The sequence below is a fragment of the Ursus arctos genome, unplaced genomic scaffold, assembly GCF_023065955.2.
Source record: "Ursus arctos isolate Adak ecotype North America unplaced genomic scaffold, UrsArc2.0 scaffold_18, whole genome shotgun sequence".
NCBI lineage: Eukaryota > Metazoa > Chordata > Mammalia > Carnivora > Ursidae > Ursus > Ursus arctos.
The window spans coordinates 11,180,588-11,202,281 of record NW_026622852.1 but is presented as its reverse complement, the minus strand read 5'-3'; the positions used below and the strand labels follow the sequence as shown (position 1 = coordinate 11,202,281).

The 21,694-nt window shown below is 38.8% G+C and overlaps 1 protein-coding gene across 2 annotated transcripts in view; it reads right to left on the bottom strand.

Moving 5' to 3' along the window:
- Positions 1 to 21,694, bottom strand: part of CNTLN (centlein) — a 495,968-nt gene that overhangs the window by 471,130 nt on the left and 3,144 nt on the right. For both annotated transcript variants that reach the window (XM_057313468.1, XM_057313469.1), the window contains exon 2: positions 20,877 to 20,953. The gene's annotated coding sequence lies outside the window, so the exon portion shown is untranslated. The remainder of the gene's footprint in view (positions 1 to 20,876; positions 20,954 to 21,694) is intronic.

Sequence of the window (21,694 nt, the reverse complement as noted above, 5' to 3'; positions counted from 1 at the left end):
GGCTCTCAGTTATCTGGACTGGCTCCATACCCTCTGGGTCTCTGGGATTCTACATCCCAGCTGGCTGTCAGGTGGATGTCCCACTAGCCCCATTTCCCGCTCTTCTGTGGCTGGACCCATTTGGACAACCTTGAGTACACCCTTCATCCATACGAGGAAGCCTCACTCTCTCTCAGCCTGCCATTCTGAGGCCTTGCCTTTACTCTGTTCTTTCCATTTGGAACCCTCCCCCTAAGAATTGGAATCTAAAATATACTGGATTAATCATGGTGCAATCTTTCAGCTTCTCTCAGAGATAACTTCATCTGCTCCCCTTTTGTCCTACACCCCAGCAATCTCCCTCCCTTGAGCCTCATGACTCCCTCCCAGCATATCATGTCACCATTTAGGCTTGTCCTCTTACTTCTTTCCGAGGACCTGAACACAGACCATCTGACACTCCCCTAATTCCATATTCCATTTTCTGTCATGGAGCTAGGAATGATACACCTTAGATAAAGTGTCAGAACTGCTACCCTTCACCTTCACGTGAGAGTGGGTGGAAGAAAAAGACCACACACGATTCATGCTCACTGCTATGGCAGACAAACTCAGTGGCTGCAGACAATGAAAATATATGCCTTGTTCACATAACACAATGGGTTGACAGCTGGCTTTTCCTTTACATGGTAACCCTGAGACAAAGGTCCTTCCACATTGTGGTTCTACTATCTCACAGGGCTTCAGATTTATGTGCCTTCAGCCCACTGATGGGAAAAGAGAGGATGGAGAACACAATACAACACATACCCACTTCTTAAATGTCTTGGGTGGAATCACATTTTCACCTAGACGCAAGGAGCTGGGAAATGTATGTGGTCCCTGACCTGGCAACCAGGTGTCCAGGGACAACTCTACATCATGGAAGTAGACATTGTGCTGTCTCTGCCACCGATGGTAATCCTCAACTGCCTCAGTCAAAAAGCTTCCATGCTAAGAAAAAATTAGTGTGTAACACTATTAAGATAGAATAGACCGAATAACTAGTGAATAAAAAATGCATGTGGAGAGAGAATGGAAAACAAAGTGATTTGAGAATTCTCTAAGTATTTTATCTATAGTGTCCCCTTGCTCTTATATATAACAGTATACATAGCTGTATGTATCTGATTTGTCAATCTCCTATAGTTAAACATAGATAATTGAGATATGATAGTACATGACTGGTTTCTTAACTGCCTGTACCTAAACACACCTAGTTGGATAAAGTAGACCTAAGGGATATCAGGGCTTTCTCATTTTTTGTCATTGCATACAGAGTAAAAGCACAAAGGTATATAGGTCTAAGAATACTTGGCTAAGCAGATTCATGCAACATACATTAAGTGCCTACTACGTCTCAGTCATCCTGGGCATAAAAACATTACAACAATAAGCAGGATCCCTACTTTCAATAATGGATAATGGAGTAAAAAGTGCAGGTCAGCGTGGTCCCATTCTTTAGATTACACAATCCTGGGTTTATCCTTCCAAAAGAAAGGGCTAGATGTCAGAATCTACGGTCTACTTGAGCGGGGGAAAAAAGCCTTAACAAATGTGGTATAGATTAACTGTATTGCTCGGCTGGGGGTCGAGGGGTGGAATCTATGTCTTCTATTATTGGGGCTGGTCATATTATTAATGGGCAGATAGTTGCCTACATGATACACTTTGAGAAGGTATGTATGGTCCTTGCTGGCAAATCATTTTTCATTACTTGCTTGACTTGGAAGGCCACAACTTACTGATAAGTTAACACCTGGAGCCAATATTGGGTATTATCACTCTTAGCAGTGCAGCAGAAAGAAGCCCTAAGCGAATGGATCAGAGGGCCAAAAATTGAAAGAGAATCAGGGAGGCTTTGTTGGGCTGGCCCCGTAAGTAGGAGTCAACCTGGAGTTATCCCAAATCAGGAGTGAAGAAAAATTACTACTTTTAGGATCAATGCTATTGTAAGCCTCTGCTACTCCTGATAATGTACCCAATCCCCTGGCATGTTAGGAAAAAGAAATCTTGAAGAATAGATTGCAAATCTTTCTTCAGAATTCAGAAGTTGAGTTATTGATTCGAACAGGCTTTTTTACACCATAGGGATGGAAAATTGGCATGAGGTCCATTGAGAATGGCAATGTGCAGGCTTTCTCCGAGACAGCGAAGTACCTCAAGTACTTTTTCAGACTCCCTAAACCCACCACATCTTTTGGTTTTCCTTGTTTGAACTCAGCTCTTATCAGGAGCCTTGTCATGAAGATCCACTAGCTGGAAATAATACCTCCATCCTCCCATTTGCCTTTGTTGACCTCTTTGATTGCATTTACTGTATTTTACAGTGAGTTATTATTTGTGTGCTCCTTATTTCTCTTACTTGATGGGAAACTGTTGGCAATAAACTGTGGTGGTTAAGGACATACGTAAGTCAGACAAATCTAGAAGAGCCCCACTCAGGCCACTTAATAACTGTGTGACCTCAAAGCAATAGCCAACTTCTCTAAGCCTTGATTTCTTCCTCTGAAAATGGATATTGAGTAGTATGTGAAATATCAATAGCATGATACTTGGAACACAGCACTCATGAGCGTTAGCTAGTTTTCTCAGACCCTTTTCCTTTGTTAGCTAATGTAATGATTTCAGTCTCAAGAAGCCAGTGTTCTTAAAGCCATTTCCCTAAGGAGAACCCTGCATTGCAGAGCTTATATAAACTTTCTCAAGGTTACATAGCTGGTTGGTAGAAGAACCTGAATTTGAACACAAATTGTGTCTGGGCTACCTCTCTTTCTAGGACAGCAAGGAGCCTCTATTTACTCACATCAATAACTGACTTATACCGTGAGGTGTTTTTTGCTTTTTTAAAAAGATTTTATTTAATTATTTATTTATTTGAGAGAGAGAGAGAGAGAGAGAGCAAGCGAGCAAGCGAGCAAGTAGGGGGAGAGGCAGAAGGGATGGGAGAGGGAGAGACTCTCAAGCTGACTCCACGCTGAGCGCAGAGCCTGATGCAGGGATCCACATCAAGACCCTGAGATCAGGACAGAGATCACAGCCTGAGTTGAAAGCATGACTCAGACATTTCACCTACTGAGTCACCCAGGTGGCGCTATACTATGAGGTTTTAATGACAACTTTTGCGTGTCTTCCTCCACTCCCCCCCCCCCATGAAGCAAAGAGGCTCCAGTAGGGATGGACCTTGGCTCAAGTATACCTGTGTTCATCACAGAAATAGAATTTAGTAGGCATTCAATGCTTTGTAACTTGAAAACTGAGAACAGATACTATTTTTAATTCTGAGCACTGATTTGTTAATATAAGAAAATATTTAAACTGTTCTCATACCAAGATATTTCACTGATACCATAATGTTGGAGTTCCTTAATGTTGTAAAGTTCAAGAAGGATATAATTAAATTACATTTTCTAAAAAAGTACATAATAGTCTCTAAATTTTATTTCTCTGTAGCTTAAGAGTCAAAACCAGAGAACACCTAATTTAATTTTGTGGGCATTCCCCCCAAAGGGTTCAGATGATGATGATGACACTCCTGCTAAAAATTCCTTCAGTTTAGTTATTCTTGCACTAAAAAAGAAAGGCAGACAATGAAGATTTTAAAACACTTAAGTAACATTCTAATGCAAAACTGATTTTAATTTTTAAGTAGCCTACTTTGCAAAAAAAAAAAAATATAGTTCATTTTTATCACTCCTCTTTATTCTTCTAGAAATTCTATCACAATCATAAAATGGTAATTTACTGGTGTTTTAAAGAAAGTACTTCACCAAAAGGGAATTAAAATAACAATTACTTTTAATTATTTTCTGCTCAGACACTGACCATACTTCCCAAATTAATTTATACCATTACAGAAAATATTTTAGCTGTGAAATATTGAAATAGTCTTTATTCCACATACTTTGAAACTTCTCTCAGTTGGTCCCAGGTACTCATTTCAATGGAGTTTTTCTTTGGTCACTCAATAATTCAACCAACATTTATTGAGTGCCAATTATATGCTAGGCACTGTGCTCAGTGCTGAGGGATGCAAAGCTGAAAACATACATTCCCTATACTCAACAATCTCTCAGCAGACATTTAATGAATACTTTTATTTTCCTGTTATAGTAAAATAAGCAGATACAAATTCCTCTAAGCATCATTAAGTAACCTCTATTTTAAACATGTCTCTCTTGATGTAAGACTCCACTATTTAATGCACTCAATGCACTGTTGAAGATTTTTAACCCCGAATCTGATGTTTTATTAGTTTCATCTCAAGCTACATTTGCTGATACCAATGAAGGGTTTTTGTCATTTATTCACCTGATAAATATTTAACTGTCACTGGGTATAAGGCAACATGTTCATTTCTCTGCAGGCTAAAATTCACCAGTAAGTGTATGCAAAAATTTAATGCAAAAGGTAGGGGCCTGAACTGGGACTTTGGGTAAATAGAAAGGGAAACATATTTTCCAGTTACTGACACTAGCATCAGGGTTAATGAGAATGATACCCATTTAACTGGATGAGTATTTCCTCTTCTCGAGGGATTTGCCAGCCACCATGCCAGGTATTTATTACTAATTAGGGTTTTTAATCCAGAACCCTTTCCTGCTTCCTAACCCTGAAACTACATTTAAATGACCAAGAGTACCCTATCTCCAGTTCTTCAAAGAGTCCAGCCAACTTCGATCAGTTAGGTCTCTGGTCCTTCTTGTCTCTGGTCCTTCTCCAGAGTCAGGAATATGCACCAAAATAATAACAGGGGCTGGAGTGGGGTGTAGATAAAAACGACTTATGTTCAATAGTATTCAATTCTTTGATAATTTCACTTATAAAACACAAAGTGTATTTGCTCTTCTAAAAAAAATTAAAAATTAAAAGACTATAAAACCACATTCTCTGGAGTCAAAGGCAGTTTCCAGGTCCCAAAAGGGCCTCCCAAGTATTTAACACTCAAAAATGTAGGAAAAGCAAAAGCAGCCAGGGAGATGGAGAGCTTTTCTAAGTCAGATTTCTCTACACTCCCACTCCCTGCTAAGTGGTTCTTTCTCTCTGTGTTTATTCAACAAGTGTGTCCTGCCACTCTCCCCCATGGACAGGAAGGAGACTCACTGTGTGGGTGTAACTTCTTTAACTGGAGGATGGTGATGGGAAGGAGGCTGTGAGGTAAAGGGGCAGTTGTTAAAAACCGATCATGGAAATCCAGCTCTGGGAGGTTCAGTTACTGGTCAGCATCATGGGTTGCACACAGAAGCACTAGAAGCAGAACTCAGGTGTTTTCTTGCAAGTCTGAGGTCTTCATACAGCTGCCTTGGGGTTTCATGGTTCAGGTCTTGCCCATCTTGGACCTTAACGTCAGTTGTGAGGGGTGACTGATCACAGGTTTTCTGGAGACAAATTTTACTTACCAGCTGAGTAGTTCTGTGAGTCCTGAGAGAACCTGCACCCTTCAAGTCACTAGTTTACTAAGAATGAAATCAGTTTCTTAGTATTCTCTGTTCTCCACATGCCAGTGACACCGTCCCTGGAAATCAAGTGTTTTTCAGGATCGGCCAGCTGAAGCTGAGCCTCTGGGACAGAGGAAGAGCACTTGGGAGACTTGACCCTCCTTCTCCCCTCCAGCTTTGCTCTGTGGGAGTCCTTTGACTAGGAGCATCTTGAATATATAATCTGAATGTGGACCCCTCTACTTCAGTCTCTGTTCCAATGTCAAAACCCTGCATCTCTCAAGCCTGTCCAAATTCTCATGTGTGGTTTCCCTGATATTCTGAGGATTAAAAAGAACAGCAATGCATCTTAGAGCCTCTTGGAATAAATACATGCCTAGATAGTTTGCAGTTCAGATGGGTGTGTTTTAGTGCTTTATAGCAGTGTAGCCTCTGTTGGTCAAGCACATTAGTGCTCCATTATTGGAATAAAATTTGGTGGCATGCCAAGTGTCTTCTGATTTGACATCAGAATGATGGCCAACTTGAAAAAGTAACCTAGCCCCTGTGAAATTCCTTATCACTGAGATAATTGATTTTATATTGGTATTTTCTAGTTTCCTCATTTGCTTCTGCTTTTCTTCCCGAGCAGCATATTTATTGTTGTTATTTTGGATCCGTTTTTGTGATGTCGGTATTAAGTGAGACAGCTATGTAAACAAGTTGCAAGGGATTATTAGTTTATCAGTGGAAGGATGTCTGGTCCATTGCCAAGATTCATTGATCTGTTTATTATGACTCTACTCAGTACAATTTTAGTGGCAATTTAAAAAATGGTCTTAGGGTTTCATTTACAGAAGTCCACTGGTTCATTTATTAACCCACATTTGTGGGCTAACTCGATGTATAATCCTACCAGCATTGTTATGACAGTTGTTACAATACACCGCAGCCAGGGAGCAATATCCCAATTATATGTTCTATTGTTTCACTTGTGATATGAGAGCAATACAAATTGTTGATGATAATTACGTTGATTTTCAGCAGTTTGCAAATTAGTAAATTAGTACATTTAGAAATATAAATATACCCAAAGGCTAATACGTGTGTTGGGGCTAGTTAACAAGTATTTATTGAGTGCCTATGGTGTATGCGGTGGACTATAACAGGCACGGTGTAGGGATACCAGCAGTGGTGTAAAACAAACAAGGAACCTGCCTGGCAGAGGGTATAATTTGTGCCCGGTAAAAATGAAAGTACCTTGCTAATGGGCTTACTCTTTCCCGGTAACAAACAACCCTAAAACTTAATGATGTAAAATGATTTATTATTGCCCACAATTCTGCAGGTGGACTCGGCTGTTCCTTGGTTGGTTTCACCTGGGTTTAGTGGTTCAAGAGGAGCATCCTGTTGAAGGGTCAGCTGGGCTGGAAGGGAGAGCCTTGCTCACGTGAATGGCAGTTGGTGCTGGCCGTGGGCTGGGCACCTTGTTTCTCTTCCAGGTGGCTTCTCATCCTCCAGTAGGCTATGTGTTCTTAGCGTGAAGTTTCAAGAGGGTAAAAGCAGGAGCTGCAAGGCCTCTCGAGGTGTAGCTTCAGAAATCACATACCATCATTTCTGCCACGTTCCACTGATCAAAGCAAGACACAGGTCCAGCTCAGATTCACAGGCGTGGGCAAACAGACTTGAAAGGAGTGGCAAAGACACATTATAAAGGTGTATACATACCAGGATGGGTGGTATCTATGCCATATGTTGCAATTTACCACACCTGCCTTGTAAAAATGAGTCTTTCACAACAGCTATCTTTGCATTTCAAAATTCCTATTCTTTTTTCATGTATAAAAACCCAGCTCTTCTCATGCCTGAAGTTTGTATAAGTTCCTTTCCTTATGTCAGTTTAAGTTCTTTAAGTGCTGAAGAACTTACACACATGATTTTCTTATCAAAACTTCTGGTCTAATGTTCTGAAATGAGTGGGCCTCTATTTGACTTAATATTTAGTTTTAAAATAGTGTACTGCAATTTATTCTTAAAAAATTGCTAGAAGGGAGTAACTGGCTGGCTCAGTTGGAAGAGCTTGTGACTCTTTATCTCAGCGTCGTGAGTTCTAGCCTCATGTTGGGTGTAGAGATTACTTAAGTATATAAATAAACTTAAAAAAATTTGCTAGAGGGAGGTAATCAGAGAACACGGGAAACAAAGAGGAGCTAATTAACTTGTGATTCCCAATGTCTAAGTCCTTTTTTCTTCGGTTACTTTTAAATTTTTACTTTTAAAGAAGGCAGTTTCTTCTTTAAACTTTTAAAGAGTATCTTCTCATAAAAACAATGGGTTCCAAAGTAATAGTACAGCATTCTAGGGAAGAAGGTGTTAAATGTATAACAATTTAGATGTATTCCATATTTTGAATACATTTACTTACATTATTTTCTGTTATTGCACATTGCTTATACATTAAAACACTAGATTTGATTCACAGATCCTCTGGAAATAAGTCTTTTCAGAATGAAGTTGACCATGTAATTTATCATTTAAATTGTTTTCAAAATAGGTTATTCATTCAACGATTCCTAACTCAACAGATGCAAAGTAATGTATCTAGTTGAAATGCTCCCTCTCACTCATTTCTCCCTCACTAGCAATTGGTGCCATCAATTTCCTGTGTGCTCTTCTAGACATAGGTTATCCATATGCATGCAAATACGAACAGATGTTCCCTTCCCCCCCCTTTATACAAAAGGTAGCATACTATATATGATATTCTTCCCCTTGCTTTTTCCCCTTCTTATACATCACTCCATTTCAGTAGTTCATTCTTTTTTAGAGCCACATAATATTCCACGGTATAGCTATACCATACTTATTTATTCATTACCCTACCGGATGAACACTTAGTTGCTTCCTATTCTTTGCCATTTCAAACAAAGCTACAATGAATTACTATGTCACTTTCCTCAAGTGTAAGTATACCTAGGATTTCCTAGAAGTTCAAAAAATATGCGCATCCATAATTTTGATAAATATTGTCAAAGTGCCTTCTGTAGCAGCTGCACCAACTTACACTTCTATCAGAAGTGTGTGAATGAAGGGTGTCTGGTTAGGTCAGTTGGTAGAGCGTGTGATTCTTGGTCTTGGAGTTGTGAGTTGAAGCCCCAGGTTGGGTGTAGAGATTGTTTAAATAAATAAACTTAAGAAAATATAGTGTGTGAATGTGCCTGTTCCCACACCCTTGGCAGGTGTTATCAAATGGTTATTATTGACTTCAGTAATTTTTTAAAAGATTTTAATTAATTAATTTAGAGAGAGAGAGATTGAGAGCAAGGGCACTGGAGCAGGGGGAAGAGCAGAGAGAGAGGGAGAGGGAAATAAGCAGACTCTGTGTTGAGCATGGAGCCTGACGTAGGGCTCAATCCCAGGACCCCAGGATCATGACCCAAGCCAAAACAAAGAGTTGGACGCCCAACCGACTGAGCCGCCCTGGTGTCTCTGACTTTAATCATTTTTTAAAAAGATTTTATTTTATTATTTTATTATTTTTAAATTTTTTTTATTTGAGAGAAAGCACAGGCAGGGGGAGGAGCAGAGGGAGAGGAAGAAGCAGACTCCCTGCTGAGCAGGGAACCTGACACAGGGCTCAATCCCAGGACCCTGAGACCATGACCTGAGCTGAAGGCAGGCACTTCATGGACTGACCCACCCAGGTGCCCCAAAAGATTTTAAGTAATCTCTACACCCAACGTAGGGCTCAAACTCACAACCCGAGATCAAGAATTGCATGCTCTTCTGACTAAGCCAGCCAGGTGCCCTGACTTTAGTAATTATTATTACAACTTGCTTTTCTACTACTCCTTAGAGTCGACAAAATATTTGAATATATTCTGAGTTATGTGAACAAGAGTGGATTAGGTTTTACTAATTTCGCTGGTGATGATCTGGAAAATCAAGTGTCTGTCCTATATAACTTGTCTACAGTCGTGCAGCAAATAGGGATCAAAATTGGGTCTGGGAACCCAGGTTTTCTAGTTCCAAATCAAACCTTTCAGTAGCCAAATGAAGCAGTTGAGAAGTTTGCCAGACACTAACCTGTTCATTTACCCAGATGGATGGCGCCAAAATAGCTTCACATTTTGTAATCAGTAAGCACTAGAAAAATAATACGGACTATGGAAGATAGCAGAGCCAGTCCTAGGCAAGACAGAAAAATCTAGTTTCCTTGCATTTATATCCATTCCCCTCCTGAAAAATCGTGAGTATAAAAGGTTTTATCACTCCTTGTAACTGCCTCTGAAAGTATAGGAGTTTAAAAGGCATTGTTCACCACCTCCCCATGCAACACACACTCAAGGGTCTCCATGGAAAAAAGGAAACCTGTCTTACTCTGCTCAGGCTACTAAAACCAAATCCCACAGAGTGGGTGACTTTTAAACAACAGACATTTCTTTCTCAAAGTTCTGGAGGCTGAAAGTCTAAGATCAAGGTGTTGACCAATTCCATTCCTGGAGAGAGTTCTCTTCTTAGCTTTTGTCTGTCTTTTCACAAGGCAGAGAGCCATCTCTTCTTTCTTCCTCTTCATATAAAGTCACCAATCCCATCATGAGAGCCCTACCCTTATGATCTCGTCTAACCCTAATTACCTCCCATGGGTTCAACCTACAAATACCATCATACTGGGGGTTAAGGATTCAACATACGAACTTTAGGACACAATTTAGTTCATGGCAAAGCCTGTGATGAACTGGTGAGGCTCCAGCTTCCCAGCCTCAGCTCTGGAATTGGGGATAATAAGCAACCCATCCCTGTCCCAGATTTGAACAGGAACTAAAAACAACATTGTCTCAATAGTTGTCTCCCTGGTCGCCTTCCAACATTCCTTTATTTTGCACATTCACAGATACTATTGAGCACCTACTGTGAGCCCTGCATTGTTTCTGGGTGCCAGGAAGAGCACTGAACAAAGCTAAATTGTACACCGATAATGTTTACATTCTCCTGGGAGAGAGAGACAAATAACAAACATTTAATGTTGAAAGGTAATAAGTGCTAAGGAAGAAGAAAGCAGAGAGATTGTTAAAGAGCTTGGTTCACCTACAATATTCCCTTTTACTTACAAGGAATTAATCCTCTTTCCCTTCCTTACTTGTAATGCCCCCTGCCTCATGACTTCCTGATTCATACAGTGTTCTATGTCTTTCAGCACTTCTGAAATTACCTGAAATAGTATTTAAGAAAAAGAATACTAGCTAATATTGAGCTCTTACTATGTGCTATACACTGTGCTAAAATGTTTCCTTGGATTTATTCATTAATCCTCAGAGCCTAACCCTATGAAGTAAGCAGTATTATTGCCTCCACTTTTCAGATGACGAAACTACTCCACAGAGCAGTCACGTAATCTGTTTCAGGGCACACGATATGACCACATTATTAGGAAATGATCAAGTCAGGTTTTCAGGTAACATGTATGCTTGCTTCATCACAGTGCCCAATGCCCCTATGTATGAACTTAGGGTAAAGTGTATTCCATCGTTAAGTTGAGATAAAATTCACTCTTTTCAAGTGCACTGTTCTGTAGTTTTTAGTATATTCACAGGTTGTGCAGCCAACACCAATATTTAGCTCCAGAATATTTTCATTACACCAAAAAGAAATCATGCTAATTAATACTAACCACTATTCCCATCTTCCCCCAGCTCCTGTCAACCACATCTCCTTTCTGTCTGTATGGATTAGTCTACCATGGATCCATCATACAAATGGAGTCATACAACATACAGTTTTTTGTGTCTTGCTTCTTTCACGCAGCATGAAGTTTTTAAGATTCATTCATTTTGTAGCATGTGTTAGTACTCCCTTCCTTTTTATGACTGAATAATACTTCATTCTATGAAGTCTTTTATTTATCCATTCATCAGTGGATGGACATTCAGGTTGTCTCCACTTTCTGACTATTATGAATGATGCTGCTGTGAGCAAGCCTGTGCACGTTTTTGTGTGGACATAAGTTTTCAGTTCTCTTGGGTATAATATGCCTAGGGATGGACTTTCTGTTTAACTTTTACATATAACTTTTTGAAGAAATGCCAAACTGTTTTCCAAAGTGGTTGCATGATTTTACATTGTCACCGCAGTGGATCAGAGTTCCGAATTCTCCACATCTGTTATTATCTGTCTTTTGATTATCACCAGTCTAGTGGATGTGAAGTAGTATCTTTATCTTTTTTTCCTTTTAGAGAGAGAGAGGGAGAGACCACACAAGTGGGGGGAGGGGGCAGAAGGAGAGGGAGAAAGAGACTCGTAAGCAGGCTCCATGCCCAGCCTGGAGCCTGACGTGGAGCTCAGTCTCAAAACCCCGAGATCATGACCTGAGCCGAAATCAAGAGCTGGATGTTTAACCAACTGAGCCACCCAGGTGCCCTTGAAGTAGTGTCTTATTGTGATTTAAACAACAACTTTAAGTTGTGGTATATACACATAATACAAAATTTACCATCTTAATTATTTCTAAAGTGCATGGCTCAGTGGCATGAAGTACATTCTCATTGTCACGCAATCATCACCACCATCCGTTCAAAAACTCTTTCATGTTGCTAAACTTAAACTCTAAACTAAACCTATTAAACAATAATTCCACATTCTCCTCTCCCCTTAGCCCCTAGTGACCTCCATTCTACTCTGTCACTATGAGTTTGACTACTCATCCAAGTGGACCCCTGTAGCATTTGTCCTTTTGTGACTGGCTTATTTCACTTAACATAATGTCTTCGAGGTTCACCCATGTTGTAGCATGTGTTCAATGCGGTTTTATTTGTGTTTATTTCCCTGATGACTAACGATGTTCATGTGCTTATTGGTCATTTGTACATTTCCTTTGGAGAGAAGTCTATTCAAATCCTTTCATGGTCTATAATTTAATGAATATCCTAGACTAAACCCCACTTTTTGAATTGTGTACAACACACCTCCAGGTATTTCCCTTTATTTTCCCTCCCCCTAGAATTCATACAATAAAGTGTATCACTTAATCACAACCTTTGGACTAATAGAGACTAAGTAATAGTTGCTGTTCATAAATAACTGAAACTCCTGATCAACCCTGACGTGCCTGCTGACCTAGTAAAGAAAAATGTTAATTATGTTAATTAGAAGTATAAATAACTTTAGAACTCATATGTATTTTAATCAGTCTGATTTTAAAATTGGTAATAGATACAGATTCTAATTAATCTTTCATTCCTATTTTTCTCATTTCAGTCCATCTTATACATTGTTGCCTGAATAATTTTCAACAGTGTAAATGTGATCATGTTATTTATTCCCTAGATCAAAAGCTTCCATAGCTCCCCATTATCAACCAAAATATATACAATGTTCTCTATAATCGGATCTTTCATTTCTTTGATTGAAGCAATCAGTAAGAAATGACATTTTATAATATATAAAGAACTAGAACACAAACATTTATGTAAGCAAACACACTTTCAAACAACAGAAATAAATCGTTTACAAAAAGTTCCTAACCTTAAAGCATACAAAACATTCTGATATTTTGGATTTTTTTTTTTTAAGTATGTAATGAAATTCACCAAATTGATTTTGAAAACTACATTTGGAAAACACAATTCTATAACATGGCCAACCAGAGCAAGTTTCTTCAGAGTATGGTAAAACTTAACTCCAGTGCTTTTCAAACCTAGTTGCCCATTTACAATCATTTGGAGAACAGGAACGGGAAAAACGCAAGCTAATCTAGATCTCCATTCTCAAAAATTCTCATTCACAAGGTCTGGGAAGGAGCCCAGAAATCTGTGTTTTTATTAAAAGCTTCCCAGTTAATTCAGTCATGCAGCCAGGTTTGAGACCAACTGTTCTTAGGATCTATACTACTTGCCCTTCCCCCATCTCAAACAAGTATTTCTTGCTTCTTACACATTCTTTCTTTGCACATTCATTTTCCTCCACCTGGAATTTGTGCCCTCTGCCTACTGGAATCTTTCCAGTGCTATTTTCAAATACCACTTCCTAGTTATTTCTCCAACCAGAAAGGTCTCCCTAGACTTTCTATGACTATTTGGGTTTTGTTAATGGCACTTTTCTTGCCTCCCCTCACTGTGCTTATCTTCCTTCTGCATTGTGAGCAACTACATTATAATTGCCCCTCAATGGGAGGACAATGGCCTACTCAAAGTCAGGATTTGAAAAACTTCCTTGAACTGAAGTTGAAACGAAACCTTCCATTGTGGAGGAATATGCCACTTAATAGTGAGTTTAAGCTACTTAATAAAGAGTTTAAGCAACATCAGACTCTGCTGTATTTTAATGTGATATTATGGGCATAAATAGGTGAATGGTGAGCTTTTCTGCATGTAATATTCATGCAGTCTAGCCTTTGGTCAGCTTTCCCTCAACATTCTGTTTATCACAGCCTTCCACAGGAAGAGATATTGGCCAGATCTAATTGCCCAGATCCAAAATAGAGTAAAACTCTCCTCATCTTATTTGGTGTTAGGCTTCCTTAAGAGCTCCCAGGCTCTGTGACTGGAGGTTTCCAGGTCATGTCTTTGAGTTTTAAACAAATGAAATACCCTAAGTGTTTTGTTCCCATCAGATTTGGCTGTGCGTGTTTAGAGCACCACTACAGTATTATGTTTTCCATTTTGCATGGGTATAAATTAAAGTACAGAGACGATTTGATTAGCTCAAGATCCCAGAGTGACTGGCAATGATGGGAATAAAGCCTTGCTCCCCAGATTCCTGGCCCAGTTCACTCTGTACCAAACCACAGGTATGCTGCCTTTTTGCTGATGAGGCCACACAACGTTCCTTGGAGGGGATACCCACTAGCTCTGGGAGGATGAAGGCACACAGGGAGGCTTCAAGAGAGCCATTTGGAGAGTCAGAGTAAGGGCCAAGGGTGTCCCAGAAGTTTGAGTGAGCTTTTCTCAATATGGTTTAGAAAATATGTGGTGAGCAAATACTTACTGGGGTTTTGGGATATTTATTTTAAATGTCAAGCCACTTTGCATTTATGGGTAATATCTAGGCTTGCATGTCCATCTTTTACTCTGAGTGTAATGCAAATGAAATAATAAGCCGATATAATGTTTTTAAAAGGATGCCATCGTTTGAATCCTTAGGAAATGCTGGGAATTTAAAAATGACGCCAATGACAGTGCAAAGGCGGCGATGGGGATCAAGTTGTGGAACTTGGTATCAGCATTTGCAACGACTGGAAATTCCAGCCTCTACATAAGTCTTAGAAGAAGGAAAATCACGGAGGATTCCCACCATGTACCCAAGGTTCTATTCTCCTTACCCTCCCTCACCCCAATCCAACAGTGGATTCACTGGTTGGCGAACCTCATCTCATCTGGAACTACAGACATTTTGGGGTCTTTTCTTACAGTAAAGGTTTTGACTGAATATGCATGTGCAGGTTCTCTGCCTGGTCTCTCACTCCTGCTTCAAGCCTTCCCACTATTTCCCTTCCCTCAGGACATACCAACCACACTAACCTTCTTTGAATTCCTTTCTCACCTCTTCCCTACCTCAGGGCCTGTGCCTAGGAGGAGTTTCCCATTGATCTTTACAAGGTTTATCATGGTTCTAATCTCAGCAGAATATCGCCTCCTCAGAAAAGTCTTTGACTATTGAATGTAAAACATACAACCACAGTTATCTACCACCAACATTCCACTCCTAGTCTTTCTGGATCACAGCACCCTATTTCATTGTTATTAAAGCATCTGTCACCATTTGAATTCTCATCTGTTAACTTGTTCATTGTATCTCCGCTACTAGATAGTAAGCACAGGGAAACTCCAGGCCTTTTCTATTCTGCTCAGGGCTTCATCCTCAGTACCTAGAGCAGTGCCTGGCATCTAGGATACGCTAAATATATATGTGTTCAGTGAATGAAATACCCATCCTAACTGAATTTAAATTAAAAAAAAAAAAAAAAAAAGGAAATACCCATCAATGATGTCACGGAGGAAGTGCCTCTTTAACCCCTGGTTTGCTCTAAGAAATTGCCTAATAATGGATCTTTGGAATGACTTCAGCAAGTGCATTAGGTAATACCCCCAAATGTCAGCTGACTGTAGAGTAAATTTTAGCCAGGCTTTACAGTTCAGCCAGGAAGACGAACTCAAAGTTTGCATAAGCAGTGGGGCCAACTTCCTATTGGACAATCTTTTACATGTAGGTAGTAAAGTATGGAGGGCAGGTATCCTAGGCTTCAGAGAGCTGCTGTACCATACATGCTGTGTCTGCTGTAGGCAGCAGAGGAGCTCTGATGAAAAGCAGAGGAAATTACAGTTGTCGGGCCTTGTGGTCACAAGGGCATGTGTTGCATTTGCAAGGTCATCATGGGATAATTCAGGGTGTAGCTTGCACACATTCTGCTGCTGAAAGGGAGATTTTTTTTCCTACCACATCCGACACATGGTTTGCCAGAGGAAGGGCACGAGATCAGCAGCACTGATGAGCTGGCTTGGTGTTTTTAGGCCACAGCTCTACTAAACCAATGACTCCCTTCTGACTCCTCCAAAAGAGCCAAAGGAATTTATTCATTACCAAGTGTGAATAGCAATCACACAGAGCCACCAGATTGCTTTTGCCTACTATACCAGAAGGCACTTCTGAAAAAAAAAAAAACAAAAAACAAAAAAAAAACCAAAAAACAAAAAAAACTTAAATAATAACATTGTCAATGCTATTGTACTAAAATTTTTGGGAGGGAAGAATGTCAACCACTTCTAAGCTAAAGATACATACAAGTTAATATTTCTCCATTACAAATCTACAAATAAAAGAAGACCACAATATAAAGCTACATTTGGAAAAGTGCACGGTACACTTAATTATGTATAAAGTAGAGAGAAGGCCATACAATTGCTCAGTCCTATTTACGGGCTGGCGTGCACGTTAATGCTATGTAACTAAGTGACTGGGACTTCTCCAAAGTCGTTGGGGATGTAAGAGAGAGTATGAGACCATATGGTCAATTAGTACATATGCCTATTAATGGACAAAGCATTGACATGGAAACTGGTAGCTTGTGCTATAATTTTGGGTTTTCTATTTTTGTGCCTTGGGCCCTTTGTGAAGTTATTTATTCTTTCTGAGTTTTATTTTCTTTGCCTGCAGAACGGGAATGATAACTACCTTATACAGGGTTGTTGATAAAATGAAGTGAGATAATCTGGGTAAAGTGATTTGTTGGTATTCAGTGAGTGTTACTTCCTATTTTCTGGTCCCCAGAAGATGCAGTAGCTCAGCTTAAGGTAAATAGGGCCATCTCTAGGTAAACCATGTTTTCAGCTCAACCTCCAGTCTTCTTACACCTGGCCTAAAGCCCTACAGCATTTTAATCTCATCAACTTTATCAAAATGGCCATCAGTCTCATGCTTGATGACTTGATGGACTTGTATGTAAATTACTTCCTGTGAGTTTTATTTGGCTATAAATCTAAACTTGGAAAGTGTTTCACTTTGGTTGGTAATTTGGGAAGAGATTCAGTACATTGAACAAGACCCTTGCATTTTTTTAGGCTAGACAAGTTGAGTCATACATGGTTTTATATAAATGAATACCATTAGTCCAGCAAAATAATAAATGCCTTTGCTTATATAAGGCAAATTAGAAGATAAATCGCTTATAAGTGTAAGATAAGAATGAGGGCCTTAAAATTTAACCAACCAGGCACACTTTTAAAGCATTTCCAGGGTAAGCACTAAACAATTATATATGGATGGAGCAACAAGTATGTGGTACATAAATGAGATACATATTTTCTTGGTAGGAGAGAGGTGACTTGGCTACACAAGCAGAGAGAACACAGGAGATGAGCAAAGATACATAAGGGGTGGCTCCGTTTGACACAATTACATGGCAATTATCCACATAACTCAGAAGCAATGAGGCTTTAACAAAGACTCTTCCTACTTTTGCAGCTGACATACTACAGGAGTGAAGCAACAAGTGAATGCATCAAAACAGTATGCAGTTAAAATAAAGCAAAGAGAAAGTGGCCTGGCCCTAATGTCCAAGTGACCAGACACGACTGGAATCAAAATTTACCATAAGCACATGTACTGTTAGAATCTGTGATAAGAGGACTTTAATTCCTGTAGAAATATGCTTTTCATCTGAAATTATTTCATGTCTAAGATGTTATCATAAGTTATCTCATTAAACATTTTTCTTTGTTTATGTGCCTGTAACTCCACCAGGGATGGTGAAGGGTTGAGAATGTGTAATCATTAGGGTTTCTGTCCTCAAAGAGCTTACTTTCTCATTAAGGAGATAAGATAGACACATGTAAGACAACCATAAATACACAAACAGCACCCAATTAGGTGATGAATCAATGATCCAGACTATAAATGCTGTAGAAGATCAGAGGGGGAAAAAAGCCACAGAAATAAAGGAAGGTTCCATGAAGGATGTGGCATCTGATCAAATCCTTGAAAGATGGGTGGTATTTAAGGACTAGAAGATAAACCTGAGATGCAATCTTCACTTTAACACTCAAATGCTGTGTGTCCTTAGGCAAGATACTTAGAGCTTCCAAGCCTCTTTTTCATCCACATGGTAGGGAGGATAATGTCTAACTCTACAGTGTGTCGGAAGATTCAGTAAATATGTAAAGAAGATAATAAAGAACATAACACATGGTAGATAGTAAATTTTAACCATAATCATAAATGATCTTAAGGTAGTCGTGCCTCTTTTTCTAGCAATTTCAAATGACCGTTGGTGGAAGCAAATTGGCACAAATAGGAGTAGGTAAAGAGGAAGGTATGCATCCAGTTAGAAAGCCAGAGAAAAATGTAGAGATGATCACACATGTTTGAGTAGAACCCTATCTGACTAGAGCAGCAGCAAGTTCATGTAGGAAAAAACATTGTATAGATATGGTAAGTCATTCATTCGTTCAACACAAATTTGTTGATCAACTACTAGGTACCAGGCATTGTACTAAGTGTGAAAGTTGAATAAAGGTAAGCAAACGTTACAAGTTGTCTCGACATGGTAGAAAACAGGGTGACTTGGAAAAGTTATTTATTTAGCCATCTATTGCGCTAGGGAGGGACATGTAAAAGAAATAGAAGTGAAAAAGCTAAAATCTGGCAGCAAATGGATTATAATGAAAATGGAAGGCGATATGAGTATAACTGAAAAATTGCTGCACTTGTTAACTTGAAAAAGATGGTGGTCATATGAAGGAAGCAGGAATGGACAAACATGAGGAGTAAATGGAAGGAACTTCTATGTGATTTTGTCAATGACTTGATTTGGAAGATGAAGGCAGGGAAAAAATGGTTCAAAGATGAATATATAAGGTTTGCCGTTCAGTGAATGAAACAGCAGCAAAGACAGAAAAAGGAAGGGTTGTTGATAAAAGGAAGGGTTGTTGATGGTTTCAGTGTCAGGTGAAGTTTGAGGTGAAGATAAGCTATTTGTTGAGCATTCAACTTACAAGATCTGTGTAGACAATATAAGCAGAGGGAGTAGAACTGGGGGAAAACAGAAATGATTACAGAGGTCATGTTGCACTTGGGATGGTTCAGACACTGAAGAAGACCACAATAAAGACAGGAGAAAGGCTGGGAGGTTTGACCTTTTGGGCAACTCCCACGTTGTGTGTGGGGGAAGACTGAGTGTGTGAAGCAGTGGGGAGAGGACATGATGAAGGAGAGTGTGAAAGAAACCACCAGAGGGGAGAGTTCTGGAAAGCAGTCCACCAACAATATCAAATGCATCTGAGAGTCAAAGAGAATGAAGATTGGGATCAATATTTGTGGGGCATTTATCCACAAAATGATTGATGGATAATTATAAAATAATGCAGAATTTGAAAAATATTCTACAGTGGAACAATTTAGAAATACTCTGATATGACAAATACAGATCTTATGTTTTTAAATTCCTGACAGATACTAATCTTTGGATTCAGGAAGAGCAGAAGTTCCTGAGATTTTCCCAAATCATAATTATTCTGTATTTATATAACCCTTCACTTGTATATTATTAAATAACCATAGTGACCATAATCACAAATAGTGAATCCTTTTCCTGTGATAGGGTTACAAGTTTTCTGTAAAAACTAACATAATAATCAATGCATGGTTTATTAGTATTATGAACTAATATATTTGTAAGAAGATTATATATTTAAAAAACATTATATAATATTAAGTAATAAACATTATATATTTAAGTAAAATTAAGTGTACCTTATAAGGATTTTTAATAATGGAAATCATTAAAAAAAAGAAAAAAAGAAAGAAACATCAAAACAAATCCTAAATAAAAAACATTAAAAATTGTGAGATTGAACAACAAATACTTAATATTTACAAATTACTATCATTAGAATGAAATTTTACTTAGAATACATTAATTGCCTTCTCTGATAGTCTTGATCTTTGTTTCATGATTAAACTTCTACTCATAGAAAAATTTCTTTCATTTTATGTTAACATTGGTCAAATTGTTAATTGTGAGTCTGCAAGCATTCTCAAGTTGAGGATTAGCATATATGTTGTTCCACGTACACTCATTTTTTTGAGGGTAAAAATATTTTGTCTGCCCTAATTTTGATTTTGACATTGAAATTGAGTTGCTTTTTTATGGTCAGATTTTTTTCCCTCCACAATAACATTTTTATTTCCTTCTCTTTCCATTTCTTAGGTTAAAGAATTTACAAAGAACTGCAGTCCATTGTGAATATATTGGGCAGTATTTGAATAACGTTCAGAATCTCCTAGCAAGATTAAGAGCACTGCACAAAATCAAATGTTGAAAATTTTTAATTTAAGGACTTATTTGGTTTCTAAAACATGGTATTTCTTGAAACAAGACTCATAGAAACTGTATAGAATATCCTATGCAAATAAACTTACATTTATTTAATTCACAAGAATGACTTATCATTAGCAGCAGACAGGGCCATGAACACACACTTATAATGCAGCCACAGCTACAAACAAAACTAACTGCTTAGATGGTAACCATTTCTTGGAAGGGTCACCAGTAACCTACAACTACGTGTGTCAGCATTTCCTGCTTTTGCATTCATTTGAACTAGTAATGTCTCTAAAATTATTGTTAAGTTCTCATTCTTAAAGGAGAATTATAATGCTTTCCCCATTTTACTAATTTCTGTACAGATTTTTTCAGAATTTGGAAAAAAATAAATTTGATAAAAAATAACAGGAAGGAATTTCTGCATGAAAACATGACACAGACCTGTTATGTCTCTGTAACATTTAGGAAGCTTTAAGCTGCAAGTAATAGAAAACTAACCTTAAAGTGGCCTAAATGACAAAGGGATGAATTACATCACATAACAAGGAGTCTCAAGCCACCTGGCATTGGTTAATTCAGCAAGTCAAAAACAAAATCAAGAGCTCATGTGCTTTCCACCTTCCTACCTTGTCATCCCAGGTGTGTGGACTCCTTCCTGGTCACAAGGTGGATGCAGCTGTTTCAAGTGCAACATTCTCCCATCCTAACATTCAGAGCAGAACAGGGACAGTTTACTTCTTGCCAGTCTTGTTGTTTGTTTTAATGAATAAAATGATCTTATCTCCAAGCCCCTCAATGATTTCCCCTCATTCTTCATCAGCCAGAACTAAGTAACATGCCCATCCTTAAACCAATCAGGGCAAAGGAAACAGGGCTAGCATAATCAGTTTAGTACAATCTAGTTTAACTTGAGACATGGAGGAAGGGAAAACAGCTATTGCGCGGGCCAGTGATTCTCAAACTGGTCTTATGACCTCTTAGAAATTATTGAAGACTGAAAAGAGCTTTGGTTTATGTGGGTAATGGCTATTGGTATTTATTGTGTCATAAATTTAAGCTCTGAAGATTTTTAAATAGTTATTAATTCATTTAAAATAATAGGCCAATCATTTGTTATAATACCATGGTAGGCAGAATGAAGCCTCCTAATACTGGTCCACATCCTAATCCCAGCTACCTGTGAATATGTTTAGATGTGATAAAGTTCATGTGGAGCTAGATCTTGAGATAGGCAGACTATGCTGGATTATTAGATGGGCCCAATGTAGTCACGAGGTAGGTCTAAGTGAAAGAAGGAGGCAGTGCCAGAGTGCTACAGATGAGAAAGACACGTCTATCTATCATACAGGCTTTTGAGATGTAAGGGTATCGGGAGCCAAGTAATGTGGGTGGCCTCTAGAAGCTGGACAAGGTAAGGGAATGGATTCTCCCCTTGGGTCTCCAG